The sequence below is a fragment of the Pongo pygmaeus genome, chromosome 11, assembly GCF_028885625.2.
Source record: "Pongo pygmaeus isolate AG05252 chromosome 11, NHGRI_mPonPyg2-v2.0_pri, whole genome shotgun sequence".
In the NCBI taxonomy this organism is placed as follows: domain Eukaryota; kingdom Metazoa; phylum Chordata; class Mammalia; order Primates; family Hominidae; genus Pongo; species Pongo pygmaeus.
Genome location: NC_072384.2, coordinates 14,963,221 through 14,981,658, shown reverse-complemented (window position 1 = coordinate 14,981,658; position 18,438 = coordinate 14,963,221). Strand labels below are relative to the sequence as shown.

General features: G+C 45.6%; 1 pseudogene; it reads right to left on the bottom strand.

The window, feature by feature from the left end:
* Positions 1–12,498: 12,498 nt before the first annotated feature.
* Positions 12,499–12,931, bottom strand: LOC129031732 (large ribosomal subunit protein eL22-like; annotated as a pseudogene).
* Between the last annotated feature and the right edge of the window lie 5,507 nt (positions 12,932–18,438).

The following is an 18,438-nucleotide window of genomic DNA, read 5'->3' as shown; positions in this document are numbered from 1 at the left end:
GTAAACCATCTAACTAGAGGGCCAAAAAGCGGAGTGAGCTCCCACCTGATAGCCTCTATTTACTCGGTGCAGTAAGATGGAGATCACGTAGGGAGGAGAGCTAGATGTTAAAATTTCAAGAATTCTATGAGTAGGTTGCTAAAAACAGACACTAAAATAGTGACCATGGTGTCTGGAAATGGTAGCTCATGCCTGCAATCTTAGCACTTTGGGAGGCCGAGTGGGAGGATCACTTCAGGCCAGGAGTTCGAGACCAAGCTGATCAACATAGTTAGACCCCTGTCTCTAAAAAGAAAAAGTTTTTAAGTAAAAAAAGAAAAAAAAATTGTGGCCATGACGAGAACATTTACATCACAGAAATCAACACCCCCCACCCTCCTTTTTTTTTTTGAGAGCCAGTCCATCAGTGCACCACTAAGTAAGGGACTTGAATACAAAGAGGGCTTCAAAAGGGGATGTGCAGAATGAGGGATGTAGTGGAGAAGGACCATGCAGAATGAGCTGGCATCAACAAGGAATCCTGGAAGCACAAGTCCTCCCCCAGCAGTGCTCCACAGTCTGGGTGCAGAGCGGCAAAGACAGATGGCCAGATGGAGCTGAAACCTAGGAGTCTGCAGGATGGATGTGGTGGAAGCAAGGAGCCAAGGAACTGAGATTTGGCCAGCCAGGGGTTTAGGAGAGGAGCCCTGGAATCCAGCTGGGATAAGGAAAGAAATGAGGCCAAGAAGAGGGCCAATAAATTGGGAGAAATGGGGGCTGAAGAGACTGGAGGTCTTAGGAATCACAGGAGGAACAAGAGGTAAAGAATATTGCAATTTTAGCTTTTAGAGTTAGAGCAGCTTCAGATGGTGACAATATTAAGGCTGTGGCCATGGATGTGGGCATCCAAAGCTCAGTTGGAGGACAAAGTTATGGAACTGATCTCTGTATGTGCAATGTTTGTAGCTGTAAGGCCTTGGTGTTGGATGGGTTGGCCAAGGGGTCACCTGCAGTTGTCTAGAAGTGGGGCAGGTCTTGAGATAGGACGGAGCTGGTGATGGATGTGTAACTCTAAGAGGCCGAGTGATTTGTCTAAGGTCACATCATCTGCAAATGCCTGGAACTCAGGCACCCTGACCTCCAGGCCTCATCTCAGCAAGATGGGGCCCCCTGCCCTGTGATTTTCTGATTCCAACTCTATCTAGCTCTCAGCTCTTCCACTCAGGGATGAGAACAAGACCAGGAACAAAACATCCTTCCACTCTGAGCATCTTTTGTGGAGAACAATCTGTTTTTCAAATTCTCCTTTTCATTATTTCCCTCCACTGAACTTAGAAAAGACTCTTCAAAAGATAATGGTGTTGTTGCTGAATCTGGGGAGGGAGGAGGACATTATAATGGCGCTTCGGTTATTTTTTTTAAGGTGAGTCCTTTAAAGACCTATACTGAAATATTTACAGATGAAATGCTATACTGTCTTGGATTTACTTCCAAATAATCCAGGCCTGGGTGGGGATGGGGGAGAGGCATGCATGGATATTTAGAGCAAAGAGGATGGGCTGACAGTTGCTAATTGCTGAAGCTGGGTGATGAGCACATGGGGGCGCATTCAGCGATTCTCTCTACTTTTGTGTGCATGATTTGAAATGTTCCATAACAAAAGTTGGCTGTCTGGCGGGGTTGTCAGCAGAAAGCAGCAGCCATGGTGGGCTGCAGGCATCCATGTAAAATATTCAGAGAGAGAGGCCCCTGGGGGCTATGCTCCATCCTGGCCCCACATTCTGAGAAGGCCCTTGAGAGGCAGGAGCAGGTCTAGAGGAGGCTATGGGAAGGGACTCCTTTTTTTTTTTTTTTTTTTTTTTTTTTTTTTTTTTTTTTACAGGGTCTCACTCTGTCACCCAGGCTGAAGTGCAGTGGCACGATCATGGCTCACTGCAACCTCTGCTTCCCAGGTTCAAGTAATTCTCCCACCTCAGCCTCCAGAGTAGCTGGGACTATAGGCACACACTACTGAGCCTGGCTAAGTTTTGTGTTTTTTGTAGAGATGGGGTTTCACTATGTTGCCCAGGCTAAGCTCGAACTCCTGGGCTCAAGTGATCTGCCCGCCTCGGCCTCCCAAACTGCTGTGATTATAGGCATGAGCCACCGTACCCAGTCTGGGACTCCAAATTTTAACTCCATTGTCTCAGCTGAAACTGGGCTGCTCGGCTTGGAGAGGAAAAGCTCTGAGGGGGCCCGAAGAGCTGTTCTCACCCACAGAGTGGCCAACCTGGGAGAGGGCCTGTCATCATGAGTCTGTGGATACACACACCCCCTGCTGGCTCTGTCCAGAGGCCTTTGGCCAAGCCTTTCCCCAGAGGCTCACCTGTCCTCTCCCAGACCCTAGCCACTCTCGCCTCACACACTTCCCCCAGGCTCAGACCAGGAGGATGCAGTGTGACCCTGCCAGCCAAGTGGGAGTCTGGCTGCTTTGGAAGTCAGGAGCAACCAGAGCCTGCTCCTCTCCACTGGCCTAAAACACCCTGTTCTCTACGTGTCTGTGACGAGGTCTAACTTGTCTCCAAAACCCCTCCAGGGAAAAGGCTGGGCTGTGGTCACTCCCCACATGCCTCAGCACCAATCCTTCACATCTGGACACAACTGTGCTCTGTGCACTCTGGAGCAACTGTCCATGAGCTCTTCAAGGCCTCTATGGAGTGCATCTGAGAGAGCAAGCTTGGAGCAGGGCTTAACATTGTACTGCCTGCTCCCTCCACACCAGAGTCCTCACCACAGCACTGACTTGAACGCATCATGGCAGAAAACATGCTGGAGACCCCTGTTCTCAGCCTGGTTCAGCCACTAATGATTGTGGGATTGTGAGAAAGTTTCTTCTCCTCCCTGAGCCTCTGCGGCCTCCTCCATAAAACGGGGGTAGGGTAGGCTTGAGGCCCTGACTCCCCCATGTAGCTCATCCTTAATTCTTCTCTGTCTTTCGGAGGCTGCAGAGAGGCCTCAAAAATTAGCTACAGGAGCTGGGCTCAGTGGTTCACACCTGTAATCCCAGAGCTTTAGGAGGCTGAGGCAGCAGGATCGCTTGAAAAGAAGTTTGAGACCACCCTGGGCAACATAGTGAGATTCCGTCTATACAAAAAAAAATAAATAAAAAATTAGCCAGGATTGGTGGCATATGCTTGTAGTCTCAGGTATTTGGAAAGTTGAGGTGGGAGAATCGCTTGAGCTCAGGAGTCTGAGACTACAGTCAGCTATGATTGCACCAGGGCACTCCAGCCTGGGCAACAGAGAAAAACCCTGTCTTGTAAAAGAAAAAAAAAAAAAAATTAGTAGACACGCACATGCACCCACGGGGCTGTCAGCGGCTCAGACAAGGGGAGTGGAAAAGGCTGAAGGATGATGATGATTAACCCTGAGCAGCCAAGGCTGTGGCTCCACAGGGCTCCCTTCCTTCCTTTCTTCCCGCTCTCCCAGGCACCGCCAGTTGGGAAATGGACCTCCTTGGATGCTAGCTGCATTGTTTTCTCCAGCCTGGCTCCTGCTTGGGCCTGATGTGCACCCTAGATGGTGGCCATAGGCGGGGCATCCTGTGCTGGTGAGTACAGGCTGCTGTGGAGCCCAGAGGCCCCAGGGGATGGTTGGGCTGGGCTGGCTGCCCCAGTTAAAGAGACGTGGCCCCTGGGTCCCATCCTCTGAGGCAGAAGTACCGCTCCAACTACTTCCAGGCCTTACGGGGAGACCTTTTGTATCTAGACCCAAACAGTAAGAAAGTGCCACAACGCAGATGATTTCTGCATGCTCGGTGATGAGAAATGTTTTCTCAGTGGCGTCTGTGAAAGGTGCTGCTGTATCTTCCGAATTGTCAAAATCACACTCTGATTTGAAAAGCAACCCTGGCCACCTGGGGGTTAACTATATTTGACCACATTCAACATAATAGAATAATAAATTTACCACATCCAATATTTGTATTAAAATGTATGATTCATTCGAAACCATCCATGGGTTTTGATTATTTTTGAAAGCAGCAGAACACCATTCTTCAAGTGTTTCTATAAAAAACTCCAAAATGCGGGCCGGGCATGGTGGCTCATGGTTTAGAAAGCCATCAGGGATAAAGGTTTCTCTGAGTGCTGCTAAAAGAAACCAAGACTGGGGCCCAGTTTGGTGGCTCCTACCTGTAATCCCAGCACTTTGGGAGGCCAAGGCAGGCTGATCACTTGATGTCAGGAGTTCAAGACCAGCCTGGCCAACATGGCAAAACCCCCCTGCCCCCATGCCTACTAAAAAATGCAAAAATTAGCCAGGCGTGGTGGTGCGCACCTGTAATCCCAGCACACTGGGAGGCCAAGGCAGGTGGATCACTTGAGCCCAGGAGTTCGAGACCAGCCTGGCCAACATAGTGAAACCCTGTCTCTACTAAAAATACCAAAATTAGTCAGGTGTGGTGGCACGTGCCTGTAGTCCCAGCTACTCAGTAGGCTGAGGCAGAAGAATCACTTGAACCCGGGAGGCGGAGGTTGCAGTGAGCTGAGATTGTGCCACTGCATTCTAGCATGGGTGACAGAATGAGACCCTGTCTCAAAAAAAAAAAAAAAAGAAAAAGAAAATATACAATGCCTGGATTTCCTTTAAAATAATCCAGGGAGGGGAGAAAGGGTGGAGACTATAGATGAGATAAAACTGCCCATGAACTGATACTTGTTGAAGCAGGGTTAATAGTACATTGTATCGTTCTTTCATATACTATTATTTTGGATTTTTTGTATCCAATAGTTTTCATAATCAAAAGTTAAGTTTTCATGATCAAAAGTTAATTCTAAAATCTGAAAGAATATGCACAAAAATGTAGGAAGTCAATGTGAAATTACACTAACACATGAATACTTTCCTCCTTTTCTTCTTCTTTTTTCTTTTTTTTTAGATGGAGTCTTGCTTTGTCACCCAGGCTGGAGTGTCGTGGCTTGATCTCGGCTCACTGCAAGCTTCACCTCCCAGGTTCAAGTGATTCTCCTGCCTCAGCCTCCCAAGTAGCTGGAACTACAGGCTTGTGCCACCAGGCCCAGCTAATTTTTTGTATTTTTAGTAGAGACAGGGTTTCACCGTGTTAGCCAGGCTGATCTCGATCTCCTGACCTTGTGATCTGCCCGCCTCGGCCTCCCAAACTCCTTTTCTTCTTTATCTGTAGCAACGAGCATGCTACAGGAAGAAAAATAACGTTTAAAAGTGGGTTTAAAGTCTCTGTACAAGTTGTGGCTAAAAGGGGCACCAAAAGTAGCCACTTGTGGGCAGGCTGCTCCCTCCTCCCTCTGGGAGAAGCACAGGTGCTGCTTTGTGCCCTTAGCTCCCGGAGCCTGGGGCTGAGCTGGGAGGGAGTAAAGGAGAGGGGGATGGGAGGGTGTGTACTGGGGCTTGTATTTTACACTGGGCAGAGTCCCAGCCACTCCTCATGCAGCTTGTGAGGAAGCCATTGGTGGTCATCTTTAACAGGTGGGTAAATTGAGGCTCAGAGAGATCAGTGGAGTCATCCGAGAGAATGTGTGTTGATGCATGTTCCCTGCTGGGCACTTCCTCTCTCATCTAATCCCTGAGGCCAGCCCTGTGGGGTGGGTATCATTCTCCCCAATTTATAGAGGAAGAAACAGCACCAGAGAGGGGAAGGGACTCACCCAAGGCAGGGGATCCCGAGGGCTGGTCTGGATCCTTTCCCCAAGTGCTTAATCCCACAGTTCACCGGGCCCTGAAAGCGCTAGGGGCTTCTATCTTAGCACAGGACACTTCTGCCAAGGTCGGGGCAACGACTGGGGGGGGCAGGAGGCCTGGATGCTTTGTGAGGGCTCTGCCTTCGCACCACCATGAAATCTGGGCTTTCCCCCCACCTGGGCAACTGGAATGAGCAATAGCCATCCCTGGCTAAGTGGGGTTGTGGCTTGTGAACTGTAAAGTCCTGTGCAATGAGCAGGGTGGTGGAATGAGCATCTGTGTACCGCCCCAGACTGCAGTCTAGTAAGTCACTTGACATGAGTCACCCTATCTGAGCCTCACCTGTGAAGGGGCAACATTAAGCTGAGGGGGGAGGTGGGGGAAAGAAAGGGGACAGCGAAAGGCAAGGAACCCAGCTAATGGAGTACCAAGACAGCCTCTCCCTCCGGCACAGCTCTCCATCTCCATCCGGTCCCCCGTCTCCACCCAAAACAGCTCAGTTCCCCAGAGAAGCTCCCTGGAAACCAGGAGGCTGGCTTCTTCACCAACTGTAGAACCACCTGAGGCCACCTGGCAGGTGAGTCGGTGGCCTTTCTCCTGGGCTCGCCTGCCTGGCTCCTTAAGGCTGTGCTGGGCTGGCCTGGGTCACTCACCCTTGGGAGTCTGGCTTCTTAAGCAATGTCCTATAAAGCCAGGCCTGAGCCTCCGCAGGCCCTCTGAGATGGAACTGGCCTCCGGGGCTGCCCCACCCAGCAGCTGTAACCTCCCACCCCAGATCCTGGCTCCTTCTCTCTTGCCAGCTCTACTCCGGGCATCGAGCTTCCCTCTCTCTCTCTCCTTTTGGGTCGCTCTCAAATCTTTCTCTTTTCTTATCCTCTCTCCCTCCACCCCTTGCCATTTTAGTCACTCTTTCTCTTTCCTTCTTCTCTTTTGTCTCTCAAACTCTTTTTTCTTTCTATCTTGGTTCATATCTGTTCAGGGGAAGCCTCTTTCTGTCTCGGCCTCTCCTTTTTTCCTTTTCACTGTTTATTCTTCCCTCTCTCCTTTATCTCTCCGTTGCTCTACTTCTCTGCCTTTTTCTGAGTCTGTTTCCTCTCACCATCTCTCTCTCCATCCCTCCCTCCCTGTATCTGCCTCTCTCTCCATCTCGCGGCTGTGTCCAGCTCTCTCTCTTGCTCATTCCTTCCTCGCCATCTGCGGATCTCCCCGGCTCCGTGTCCCCTGCCGTGCCCTGCTCCCCACTCACCGGCCAAAGCGCCCGCGGCGCAGAGCAGGGCCAGCCCGGCCAGGGCGCAGAGCAGGGGCCGCACGGTGCCGGCCTGGCTGAAAGCAGCGCGGCATGTGCCCGCAGTCGCCCTTCCCGGATCGCGCCCGGCAGGCCCGGGAGGAAATGCTCTCAGTCCGAGCCAAAATTCTTGGGCGGCTCCGGACTTTCTGGCTGGAGAGAACCCGCCCCCTCCAGAGGCCCCTGGACACCCCGTGGGCAGCGCAGAACCCAGAAACCCCCGGGAGCTGAGGCACCGACGTGCCGCCCGGGCGCATCCGGAGGAAAGGGGGCCGTCCCCGGAGTCCTCGCGCCTCCTGGGGGCACGGGAGGAAGGGGAGGGGTTGGGTGAGGTCATGGGCTCAAGGCGACTGAGCCTGGGATCAGGAGTTTGTTATGAGCCCATTTCGCAGGCAGGCAGAGACTAGAGAGAAGTGTCTTCCTCAGCATCACTCTCAGCCATGGCACAAGATCTGAACTCTTGTCTCCTGGGAGTGTGGAAGGTTTTCTCTGTCTACCAAGAACAAGAAATTAATTCTAATTATATGGAACAGTGTCTGCCCCTAAGAGGGAGACCCGGACACTCACTGCTCTGGTAAGGGAGTGATAACAATGTGAAAAGGTACTTTTCAAAAAAAAAAGGTAAAATCATGACTCTCGTAAAGATATGAAATTAGCATATACTAAAGGTTTTATTTAATTCATTATTAATGAGGGGACAAGTAAGATGGTACAAGCAGTCCAAAGTTTAGAACACAGTAGTGGAAACTTCCCGTATGGGACATGCCCATCCAACAAGTGCAACAAGAAATTAAGTTTTAGTGAAAACACCAAGCAAAAAAGCTACAGCTCTAACTTCTCTGCTGCAGAGCCCTAAGTGCCTTGCCTGGCTGTAAGATGAATACTTTCATCACCAAGCCTAGGAGAATGCCTTTGTGCATCAAGGGTCCCCATTGGGGTTAACTGGAGCCCTTGCAGATCAAGGCTGCCTCTTCGCCTTCTGTGTTCCTGGCTGTGGCTGTGCAGTTGTCCAAAACAGTCACCACCCTAACCAATGATCCAGTTCTCACTCCCTCCTCCAGAGCAAGATAATAGCCTCAGATGAAGAAATTCTGATTCTGAGCCCGAGAATCTGAGACAGACTCAGATCTAAATCTTTTTAAAGTCTTCAAGGAGATTATGATGCCCACGTGAGCTGGCTCAGAAGAAGAATTTATTTCAGGAATGCCAAAAATTTCTCATGTTTGGTGGTAGGACATTCCTTGATAATTTAGCCAGGTGGGAAGTTGTCAAAGAACTGCCAAACCCATAAGGATTCTTGTAGCTCATTCAGGGGGCTACCTTATATTTTGAATTTAAGATTAAGGAGAAAAAAAACACACACACACAAAAAATGTATGCAATACATTCTTGTTGTGGTAGAGCATAAAGTAATTAAGTATACAGAGAAAAACATGAAAGTCTTTTCTGTTACAAATTCCCTCTGTCCAACGATTCAAGTCCAGTCCCCTCAGCTTGATAGGCTCTGCCTGTTCCACATCTATGCATTCCCCATCTATCTAACGTATATTCAGACACAAATGTACATACATGAGATCAAATCATAGATATTTTGAAGATTTGCTTTCATTCATGTTTACCTCAGTCATAATATTAAATCTTGGCTGGGTGCAGTGGCTCACGCCTGTAATCCCAGCACTTTGGTAGGCCAAGGTGGGTGGATCACCTGAGGTCAGGAGTTTGAGACCAGCCTGGCCAACATGGTGAAACCCCGTCTCTACTAAAAATACAAAAATTAACCAGGTATGGTTGTGGATGCCCGTAGTCCCAGGTGCTTGGGAGGCTGAGGCAGGAGAATCGCTTGAAACTGGGAGGCTAAGGTTGCAGGGAGCCAAGATTACACCACTGCACTTCAGCCTGGGCAACAGAGCAAGACTTCATAAAAAAACAAAAACAAAAAAAAAAAACTTGGAGATCAATCTATGTGAGTACAGATAAATCCTCTTTATTCCTTCTAAGAATTACAAAATATCCAATGAATGGATGCAAGCGGCATTATTTATCCAAACAGTTCCTATTGACAGACATATAGATTGCTTCCTTTTTCTCTCCAACATAAAAAAGCTTTTTATTTATAAACATACCTTTGCATGTATTTTTATGTATATAGTACATATTCATGTATTTCTGAAAGGCTGGAAGAGGAATCATTGCATCAAAGGGCCTTTTACATTTTGCCAGATAGGCCAAAAGCTGTTCCCCAAATTGTCACTAAACCCACAGGAGGGACAGGGGTCTTCCAGCTCGGTTCCAAGGTGCACTCGAGTATGTGTTTGGTCTAGGTAGGAATTGGGTTGCAGGGGGGCGCCATTTACATAAACTACTTCTGGATTGGAGCTACCTGAAGTGTGAACCTAGCGGTCACCTACATTCTCCAACACTGGATATTTATCATATAAAATTTTGACAGTTTGATGATGGAAAATGTTACCTTGTTGTTATTTTTATTTACATGCTATTTATTATGAGAGAGGTTAAGCTTTATTTGCCTCTTCGATTACTTTTTTCTGTTTTCTTCCCTTTATATACTCTGATTATTAATGCAATTCCTGTTATATATATTGGCAATGGCTTCTTCCAGCCTTCCATTCTCTTTAAGTTTCTTGGTGGTGTCTTTCATTGTTCGGAAGTTTTAAATATTAGGTAGCCAAATCTAATATTTTCTTTTATGGCTTATAGAGTTTACAACTTGCTTATGATTGCTTGAATCAAGGCTGTAAAGATATTTTTCTATGTTTTCTTCAAATAGTTTTAAGGTTTTCTCAAGGTCTAATGTCTAATCCATCTAGAATTTTTTTGTGGTCACAAGGAAGGAATCGAACTTAAATTTTTCCCTAAATGGATACCTAAATGTCCTAATTCTCTGTATTGGGTGGTCCAAACTTTTGCCACTACTTTGAACACAAAGTAGTTTGCTAGCTACTCATTTCCAAGGGGAGTTCTGGGAAAATCTCTGTACATCACGTCTGTCACAAGGTCAAGGAAACGAAAATGCAAAATAGACATAATTTCAATAAATACTGAAACCATATTTGATGAAATTAAAAAACCCTCCCTAACTTAAAAACAGTAATAACAACAAACTTAGGATAAAAATAAAGGAAATAATGGGACATTTCCTTAACAAGATAACTACTTTTTAATTTTTACATTTATAATTTTTCAAATTTAAAAAAAAGGGAGATGAGGGGTCTTGCTGTGTTGCCCAGGCTGGTCTCGAGCACCTGGGCTCAAGTGATCCTCCTGCCTCAGCTTCCCAAAGTGCTGGGATTACAGGAATGAGCCACCATGCATGGCCAACTACTTTTATCTTAAATAGTTCACATGTACATACAAGAAAATGGAGAAATGTATTCTTTATTAAATCAGGAACGAAGTAAAGATGCCATATTGGCCAAGCATGGTGGCTCATGCCTGTAATCCCAGCACTTTGGGAGGCCAAGGTGGGAGGATCACTTGAGCCCAGGAGTTCGAAACCAGCCTTGGCAACACAGCATGACCCCATCTCTACTAAAAATTAAAAAAATAATAATAAACATTAGCCGGGCGTTGTGGCATGCGCCTATTACTGGGGAGGCTGAAGCAGGAAGATCACTTAAGCCTAGGAGTTTGTGGCTGCAGTGAGTTACGATCATACCACTGCACCCCAGCCTGGGTGACAGAGTGAGACACTGTTCTAAAAAATAAATAATTAAAAAATTAAAAATTAAATTAAAAAATAAAAAAATTTAAAAAGATGCCACTATCAACAAGTGTTTGGCTGGGCGCGGTGGCTCACGCCTGTAATCCCAGCACTTTGGGAGGTAGAGGCGGGTGGATCACTTGAGATCAGGAGTTCAAGAGCAGCCTGGCCAACATGGGGAAACCCTGTCTCCACTAAAAATACAAAAATTAGCCGGTTGTGGTAGCAAACACCTGTAATCCCAGCTACTAGGGAGGCTGAGACAGGAGAACCGCATGAACCCAGAGGGCGGAGGTTTCAGTGAGCTGAGATGATGCCACTGCTCTCCAGCCTGGGCAACTGAGCGAGACTGTCTCAAAAAAAAAAAAAAAAAAAAAAAACTAAGATAAGTGTTTGGAAATCAATTTATTTCCTTATACCAAGAGAAACCAGCGCAAACGTGTAAAGGGAAACTCCTGGGCAAAATGATAGTATGGAGCCAGTGAACCCAATTAACAAACCTCCTCCTTCCAATATTCTCTAAAGTGACCAGTGAAATTAAAGATAGGGGAGACTGGCATCAGTGGCAGGAGCTAGAGAAATATGCCAACCATATGCCAGGCCTCAAAGCAAGGGGATACCCAGCTGGATTTAATAATACCTCTTATTATTTATTATTCTATTATTTGCTAAATTTCTCTGAACCTAGTATTGTGCTGAGGCTGTATATGCATTATCCTATTTAATTCTTGCATCAGTAAACCTATCAAGTAGATATCCTTATCCCCATTTTAAAAAATAAGATATATTAAATATATTTGATTCAAGGGTGGAGGGTGGCAGATCCCAGTTTGGAAGCTAAGTAGATCTGGTTCCAAAATTCATGGTCCTCAGCATGATCAGGCCTCTTGACTCTCAAGTCCTGGGAAGGGCACTAAATAGAGAATCTGGAGAAGCGTGGAGGTGAGAAAGGGACAAATGGGATATGGGGGGCGCAGAGTGGCAAGCCCTGTGCAGTTAGGGGAGAACGCTCATAACCACCTGCATGAATGAAGTGCCCTAATGTGCAGACGTTTCTCTTTCACTTAATGGTCCCATGACCCTGGCAGGTGGCCTCATAATCCACGCAGACAGTGATGGTACCTGCCACGGTTATGGGAGCATGTAGCATGTGAGGCTTGGAGAAGTTAGGAGGTGGCCCAGGGCACACAGATACTATTGAGGAATTTGGGGATTTGCCTCCACAGGCAATGCTATGGGATGTGCACAGGTCCTCCCAGCCTGGCTGGGCCGGGGCACAAGTGGTGGGGAATCTGGCAGGGGCTTGCTCTCCCAACCCATACCCAAAGACAAAGGGCAAAGGAAACAGGAAATAGGGGCTGGTCATCTCTCTGGGGAGAGAAGTGGGGTGAGAGGACAGCCCAATTAAAAGAGCCTCAGTGGTTGGGAGGGCCTGAGCTGTACAAAGCCTCCTTGTCTTCTCCCTTTGGCACAAGAGAGGATTTCCAGAGACACCAGGAAGACCTATGCTGGGAGAGCTCTCAGTGAGCACTGGGCAAGGCTAGCCCATTCTCTGCACAGATGGACAGGGGCTATTAACCCAAGGCACAGAAGTTATAGCCGGAGAAAGTGAGCCAGCGAAGTGTGAATGTGGATGTCTCTGTTGAGGGAAGGAAAAGGAGGGGGCAACTAGATGGGTTGAGATTTAAGTTTTTTTGAGGTTGGATGCAGTGGCTCACTCCTGTAATCCTAGCACTTTAGGAGGCTGAGGTGGGAGGATGGTTTGTGTTCAGGAGTCGTTTTTTGTTACTTTTTTTTTTTTTTTGGTTTGCAAGTTTTATTCAAGAACTCATACAAAATATTCCAGATAAATGAAATTTAATCCTCATCTTCCTCCTCTTCCTCATCCTGGTTAATTTGGAAGTGGAAGTAACATAATTCATAACTCTCTTTGCTGTTAGCAGCTATGCAAACCAATCAGGTAGATTATTCTTCTTCAAAAATTTTTGGTGTGATATTTCAAATACCTTTTGGAAAAAGGCACCTCAGATGTCACGGTTATCTTGCTCTTGCTCCTTTCGATGGTCACCACCCCTCCACCAAGTTTCCCAGCTTCTCAGTTCACTTTGATCTTCTCTTGCAAAAACTGCTCAAAATTGGCAGCGTCCATGATTCCATCTTCCACGGGGTGGGTGCAATCAAGAGTGAACTTCAGAACCTGCTTCTTTTTTTTTGCCCGCATTCACCACGAGCTTTTTCCCGGGCACCATGGCGGCAGTGGAGGCAGAAAGAGAGCTGTTTCTTTTTAAATTGTTATTAATTTTATAAAGTTTCAGTAGCTTCGGGGGTACAAGTTATATTTGGTTATGTGAATGAATTGTATAATGGTGAATTCTGAGATTTTAGTGCACACACCACCCAAGTAATGTTCATCGTACCCAATATGTAGCTTTTTATCCCACACTCCCCGTCCATCCTCCCCCTTCTGAGTTTCCAGGGTCCGTTATATCACTCTGTATGTCTCTGTGTCCTCATAGCTCAGCTCTCACTTGTAAGTAAGAACATATGGTATTTGGTTTTCCATTCCTGAGTTACTTCACTTAGAATAATGGTCTCCAACTCCATCCCAGTTGCTTCAAAAGACATTATTTTGTTCCTTTGTATGGCTGAGTATTAGTCCATGGTGTATATATACCACATTTTATCTACTCATTGGTGAATGGGCACTTAAGGTGGTTCTGTACCTTGGGAATTATGAACTGTGCAATAGACATACCCCTTTAATCGGCCCCTTTTCTTCTTTTTTTTTTTTTAGACAGAGCCTCGCTCTGTGGCCCAGGCTGGAGTGCAGTGGTGCATCCTCCCAAAGTGCTGGGATTACAGGCGTGAGCCACCACGCCCGGCTCCGCCCCCTTTCTTACATGTGGCCCTGAATCCTCCCAGGTAGGAGAAGCTGTAGGAAGATGGGGAGGTCTGCTTGGTACAGGGAGAAGCCAAGTGTAGCGTGAGGGTAGAGGTTTAATACTAAGAGTTATGGCTGGGCATGGTGGCTCACACCTGTAATCCCAGCACTTCAGAAGGCCGAGGTGGGCAGATCACCTGAAATCAGGAGTTTGAGACCAACCTGGCCAACATGGTGAAACCGCATCTCTACTAAAAATAATAATAATAATAATAATACAAAAAAATACAAAAATTAGCCAGGTGCGGTGGCACACACCTGTAATCCCAGCTACTCAGGAGGCTGAGGCATGAGAATTGCTTAAACCCAGGAAACGGAGGTTGCTGTGAGCTGAGATTGCACCGCTGCACTGCAGCCTGGGTGACAGAGCAAGACTGTCTCAAAATAAATAAATAATAATAATATTGGCCGGGTGCGGTGGCTCATCTTGTAATCCCAGCACTTTGGGAGGCCAAGGCGGGTGGATCACTTCAGGTCAGGAGTTCGAGACCAGCCTGGCCAACATGGTGAAGCCTTGTGTCTACCAAAAATATTTTTTAAAGTTAGCTGGATGTGGTAGCACGCACCTGTAATCCCAGCTACTCAGAAGGCTGAGGCAGGAGAATCACTTGAACCTGGGAGGCGGAGATTGCAGTGAGCCAAAATAGTGCCACTGCACTCCAGTCTGGGTGACAGAGCCAGCCCCATCTCAAAAATAATAATAATATTATTAACAGTTATAATACCAATAATTATAGTTCTAACAGCCGACATTAATGATTTTGACTTCATGTCCAACCTGGTGTGAAGTACTACATAGTCTGTTTTTTTTTAATTTGTAAAAATTTTATTATAGATTTATTTTTCTGATTAAAATGTGTTTAATTTTTAATTTTTATGGGTATATAGTAGATATATCTATTTATGGGGCACAAGAGATGTTTTGATGCGGGCATACAATGTGTAATAATTACATCAGGGTAAATGGGGTATCTGTCACCTCAAGCATTTATCATTTCTTTGTGTTACAAACATTCCAATTGTACTCTTTTAGCTACTTTTAAATATACATAGAAAAGGTACAGTAAAAAGAAACAAACATAAAATGTGCAATAAATTATTGTTGACTATAAGCACCCTGTTTTGCCATCAAATAATAGATCTTACTCATTTTAACTATATATATTTCAATAGTTTTTGGAACAGGTGGTTTTTGGTTACATAGATAAGTTCTTTTATATATATATATATATTTCAATAGTTTTTGGAACAGGTGGTTTTTGGTTACATAGATAAGTTCTTTTTTTTTTTTAATTATACTTTAAGTTCTGGGATATATGTGCAGAATGTGCAGGTTTGTTACATAGGTATACACGTGCCATGGTGGTTTGCTGCACCCATCAACCCGTCATCTACATTAGGTATTTCTTCTAATGCTGTCCCTCCCCTAGTACCCACCCTCTGACAGGCCCCAGTGTGTGATATTCCCCTCCCTGTGTCCCTGTGTTCTCATTGTTCAACTCCCATTTATGAGTGAGAATATGCAGCGTTTGGTTTTCTGTTCTTGCGTTAGTTTGCTGAGAATTATGGTTTCCAGCTTCATCCATGTCCCTGCAAAGGATATAAAGTTCTTTTCTTTTCTTTCTTTTTTTTTTTTTTTTTGAGCCAGGGTCTCACTCTGTCGCCCAGACTGGAGTGCAGTGGCACGATCTGGGCTCACCGCAACCTCCACCTCCCAGGCTCAAGCGATTCTCCTGCTTCAGCCTCCTGAGTAGCAGAGAGTACAGGCATGCACTACTACCACCCAGCTAACTTTTGTATTTTTTGTAGAGACAGAGTTTCACCATGTTGACCAGGCTGATCTCGAACTCCTGATCTCGAATGATCCACCCACTTTGGCCTGCCAAAGTGCTGGGATTACGGGTGTGAGCCACCGCACCTGGCTAACATGGATGAGCTATTTAGTAGCAATTTCTGAGATTTTGGTGCACCCGTCACCTGAGCAGTGTACACTGTATTCAATGTCTAGTATTCTATTCCTCACCCCCTCCCACACTCCCTTTCCCCAGTCCCCAAGTTCATTATATCATTCCTATGCATTACATCCTCATAGCTTAGCCCCCACTTATAAATTAGAACATACGATCTTCGGTTTTTCATTCCTGGTTACTTCACTTAGAATAATGGTCTCCACCTCCATCCAGGCTGCTGCTAATGCCATTATTTTATTCCTTTTTATGACTGAGTAGTATTCGATGGCTACATAGTCTATTTTTCAGTTAATCTTGGCTGCTACCCTATGCAATGTGTTCTGTGATTCTCCCAGAGCTTAGCAATAGCAGTTTTCCAACCAGTGTCTTTTGAATTGATAAATCCACATTTAGAAGGGGGAGGAAACTGGCCTAAATTGAGGGCCCAACAAAAGAACTCAGCCACCCATAGCGCCTGGTGTCCACGTACTCGGTTTTGAGATGTTTTAGCAGCAGATTCACATTGCTAAGTGTCAATTCAGTTCACTGTGAAATCCATGGCTATTTCCTGAAAATGCACCAAGCTATGAATTCCCTGTGGGTTCGGCGGGTAGAAGTGGGTTGGCATTTCCCTCGAGCTCTTTGAGAATTTTCTCTGCAATGCTCTCTAGGGAGATGATCTTATTTTGGCTCTTTGAGGTAAGAGTCAGAGTGAAATATAAACTGTCTGAAGACATTGCTTGGATGACTGTTCAGAGCATTTCTGAGTTAGTATCTCTTAGTAAGGGAGGCAGAGGAATTGAGTTCAAATTGTGACTTTGTTCTTACTAGAGGTGTAGCTTCAGGCAGTTCACCTCCTCTCCCTGAGCCTCACCAACAAAGAGGGAATAATAATAACATCTATGGTCACAGACGAATGTGAATTCTCTTGCTCCCTGCCTCTAACCTGCTTTCCTGGGCCTGTCACTATGTTTCCTTTGCTGTGTGTACTTGCAGGTTCTAAGTATCCTGAGGGCAGAGAGGGTTGTGAGTAATGCCAGGTAGGCCTGCAGAGGCCCTGGAGGAGGATCAAGGTTTCCAGAAGAGATGACTGGTGACCAAGGAAGAGCTGGCAGCTAACTCTGCTTCCTGAAGGTGTAAAGTAAAGGCCCCCCAACAGGGTCTTTAAACATGAGTAGGCGTTTTCTAAGCAGTGCATCCTTCATGCCATGGAGATTGATGGAGGTGGGTGGGTGGCAGGAGAGTGGGCAGTAAATCTGGGGGAAATTTTGGTCAGATTATGGAGGGCCTTGAATGCCACTCTCAAAAGAGTAACCCTTCATGCTGTAGGCAGAGGTGCCAGCAGAGTTTTTGGCTGAAGAATTACACAAACCCATCCAATTCTCTCTTTCTTTTTCTTTTTAAGTATTTTTCCTTGGAAATAATTTTGAGTTTACAAAAAAGTACAGCAAATTCTCGTATAGCCTTCACCAGCCTCCCCAAATATTAACATCTCACATAGCTACAGAATTATCAAAGCCAGGAAATGAACATTAATGCAATACTGTCTGTGAATCTACAGACTTTATTTAGTGTTGCCAGTAGCCCCACTGATGTCCTGACGTCCTTTTTCTCCTCCAGAATGCAAACCAGGACTGCACGTGGCATTCCGCTGCCCTGTCTCAGTGGGATCCTTCCATCCAGAATGGCTCCTCCATCTTTCTCCTCCTTTTATAATTTTGACAGTTTTGAAGCATCCAGGCTATTTTTGTCTTTCATAACCTTGACACTCTTGAAGAGTACTGGCCAATTATTTTGTAGAATGTCCTCCAGCTTGAATTTGTCTAGTGCTTTCTCACAATGAGAATGAGGTTTTGTGTTTTTGGTGAGAACACCACAGAAGCAGGTTATACCCTTCCCCATGCATTATATCAGGAGGCACATGTGATATGGCTGCATCCTATTACTGGAGATGTTAACTTTGAGAGATGATGTGGCAAAGATTTATCTACTGTAAAATCCTATTTTTCCTTTTGAACTTAATGAGTATCTTCTGAGGAGCTATCTTGGAGTCTATGTAAATATCTCGTTTATCATCATACTTTCACCCACCGATTTTGGCGTTCATTGGTGATTCTTGTCTGCAATATTTATTACCACTGTGTTTACCAACAGGTGATTTTTCTACTTTCATAATTCCTTCTCCATTTATTAATTGTAATTCAGTGGTAAGGAAGAGCTGTCCCTTCTCTCCCAATTACTTATGCAATTATTTCAGTATAGACTCATGGATATTTAGTTTATTCTACCAGTGATAATCCATGATCAACATCATTTGTATCATTGTTCCAATTGTCCCAGGTACGGCCAATGTGAGCATCTTCAAGTCACCCCTTGTGTTTGTTTGAAATGCCCTTATTCTATTTTGAGCACTTCCTTTCTGATATAAGATGTTCCAGGATTATTTTATAGTTTCACTGACCCCGCCCTGTACTTAATCATTTCTCCAAAGAACTCTGCTTCCTTTTTTGAGGGAATGTATTTAGAAACTAAGATCTGGGTGCTGGATGTCCTCATTGTTACTGGGGTGTCACTGTGTCTAGTGCCTCTCAGCAGACAGAACTAGGGAATATGGGTTACTAACTCTGAAACTATTTTATGGGTATTCTGAGATTGAGCAAATAAGTAAATATATTGTATTAGTGGGAGGTAGGCATCTCCCTGTCAAAGAAAGAACTACAAATAAAAAGAGAAGGGCAAAGTGAAACCTGTTGTGTTAGATTAGAATCAGAGGCATCAGCATGAGCTCCTGATTTTTAATGTATATACAGATTGACAGATATAGAAATAAATATGACCTGGCAATTCCATTCCTAGGCATATACCT